A 2,718-nucleotide genomic window follows, 5' to 3' on the forward strand; every position below is an offset into this window, starting at 1 on the left:
ACTTAGAGTTTGAATGTGGGGGTTCAACACCAAACTTAGAGTTTGGTTGTGGCCTCCCAACACCAAACTTAGAGTTTGACTTTGGGGGCTCTGTTTGACTCTGATTTGAGAGAAGCTCTTCATGCTTCCTCTCCATGGTGACAAAGGGATATCCTTGAGCCTTAAACACAAAGGATTCTTCATTCACTTGAATGAACAGTTCGCCTCTATCAACATCAATCACAGCCTTTGCTGTGGCTAGGAAGGGTCTGCCAAGGATGATGTTTTCATCCATGCACTTCCCAGTCTCTAGGACTATGAAATCAGTAGGGATGTAATGGCCTTCAATCTTCACCAAAACATCCTCTACAAGTCCATAAGCTTGTTTTCTTGAATTGTCTGCCATCTCTAGTGAGATTCTTGCAGCTTGCACCTCATAGATCCCTAGCTTTTCCATTACAGAGAGAGGCATGAGGTTTACACTTGACCCTAAGTCACACAGAGCCTTCTTGAAGGTCATGGTGCCTATGGTACAAGGTATGGAAAACTTCCCAGGATCTTGTTTCTTTTGAGGTAATTTCTGCCTAGACAAGTCATCCAGTTCTTTGGTGAGCAAAGGAGGTTTGTTCTCCCAAGTCTCATTTCCAAATAACTTGTCATTTAGCTTCATGATTACTCCAAGGTATTTAGCAACTTGCTCTTCAGTGACATACTCATCCTCTTCAGAGGAAGAATACTCATCAGAGCTCATGAAAGGCAGAAGTAAGTCCAATGGAATCTCTATGGTCTCATTTTGAGCCTCAGATTCCCATGGTTCCTCATTGGGGAACTCAGTGGAGGTCAGTGCACGCCCATTGAGGTCTTCCTCAATGGCGTTCACTGCCTCTCCTTCCTCTCCAAATTCGGCCATGTTAATGGCCTTGCACTCTCCTTTTGGATTTTCTTCTGTGTTGCTTGGAAGAGTACTTGGAGGGAGTTCAGTAACTTTCTTGCTCAGCTGTCCCACTTGTGCCTCCAAATTCCTAATGGAGGACCTTGTTTCAGTCATGAAACTTTGAGTGGTTTTGATTAGATCAGGGACCATGGTTGCTAAGTCAGAGGGGTTCTGCTTAGAATTCTCTGTCTGTTGCTGAGAAGATGATGGAAAAGGCTTGCCATTGCTAAACCTGTTTCTTCCACCATTATTGTTGTTGAAACCTTGTTGAGGTCTCTCTTGATTCTTCCATGAGAGATTTGGGTGATTTCTCCATGAAGAATTATAGGTGTTTCCATAGGGTTCTCCTAGGTAATTCACCTCTTCCATTGAAGGGTTCTCAGGATCATAAGCTTCTTCTTCAGATGAAGCATCCTTAGTACTGCTTGGTGCATTTTGCATTCCAAACAGACTTTGAGAAATCAAATTGACTTGTTGAGTCAATATCTTGTTCTGAGCCAAAATGGCATTCAGAGTATCAATCTCAAGAACTCCTTTCTTCTGATTAGTCCCATTGTTCACAGGATTCCTTTCAGAAGTATACATGAATTGGTTATTTGCAACCATTTCAATTAGCTCTTAAGCTTCTGTAGGCGTCTTCTTCAGATGAAGAGATCCTCCAGCAGAGCTATCCAAGGACATCTTGGATAGTTCAGAGAGACCATCATAGAAAATACCTATGATGCTCCATTCAGAAAGCATGTCAGAGGGACATTTTCTGATTAATTGTTTGTATCTTTCCCAAGCTTCATAGAGGGATTCTCCTTCCTTCTGTCTGAAGGTTTGGACTTCCACTCTAAGCTTACTCAATTTTTGAGGTGGAAAGAACTTTGCCAAGAAGGCATTGACTAGCTTTTCCCATGAGTCCAGGCTTTCTTTTGGTTGTGAGTCCAACCATGTCCTAGCTCTGTCTCTTATAGCAAAAGGGAATAGCATAAGTCTATAGACCTCAGGGTCTACCCCATTAGTCTTGACAGTGTCACAGATTTGCAAGAATTCAGCTAAGAACTGATGAGGATCTTCCAATGGAAGTCCATGGAACTTGCAATTCTGTTGCATTAGAGAAACTAATTGAGGCTTAAGCTCAAAGTTGTTTGCTCCAATGGCAGGGATAGAGATGCTTCTCCCATAGAAATCGGGAGTAGGTGCAGTAAAGTCACCCAGCACCTTCCTTGCATTGTTGGCATTGTTGTTGTTTTCGGCTGCCATGTCTTCTTCTTTGAAGAATTCGGTTAGGTCCTCTACAGAGAATTGTGCCTTAGCTTCTCTTAGCTTTCGCTTCAGGGTCCTTTCAGGTTCATGGTCAGCTTCAACAAGAATGCCTTTGTTTTTGTTCCTGCTCATATGAAAGAGAAGAAAACAAGAAAATGTGGAATCCTCTATGTCACAGTATAGAGATTCCTTGATGTGTCAGAGGAGAAGAAAAATAGAAGGAAGAGGTAGAAAAATTCGAACTTAATCAGATAGAGTTCGAATTGTGCATTAAGAAGGAGTGATACTCCATAAATAGAAGGATGTGAGAAGAGGGGAAGAGATTTTCGAAAATTAAGTGAAAAAGTTTGAAAACATTTTGAAAAACTTTAATTGATTTTCGAAAACCAAGAGTAAAAAAAGTCAAGTAATTTTTGAAAAAGATTTTGAAATTAGAAGTTAAAAAGATATGATTGAAAACTATTTTTAAAAAAAAAGATTTGATTTTAAAAATTAATGACTTGCCTAACAAGAAAAGATATGATTCAAACATTAAACCTTTCTCAACAGAAAAG

The 2,718-nt window shown here is 40.4% G+C and overlaps 1 non-coding gene across 1 annotated transcript; it reads left to right on the top strand.

Annotated features, from left to right (window-relative positions):
- Positions 1-1,648: 1,648 nt before the first annotated feature.
- Positions 1,649-1,756, top strand: LOC112798929 (small nucleolar RNA R71). Its single transcript, XR_003200524.1, has one exon. It is a non-coding gene; the product is annotated as a small nucleolar RNA R71 (small nucleolar RNA).
- The last annotated feature ends 962 nt before the right edge of the window (positions 1,757-2,718 follow it).

This window comes from Arachis hypogaea, chromosome 4 (assembly GCF_003086295.3).
Source record: "Arachis hypogaea cultivar Tifrunner chromosome 4, arahy.Tifrunner.gnm2.J5K5, whole genome shotgun sequence".
Lineage (NCBI taxonomy): Eukaryota > Viridiplantae > Streptophyta > Magnoliopsida > Fabales > Fabaceae > Arachis > Arachis hypogaea.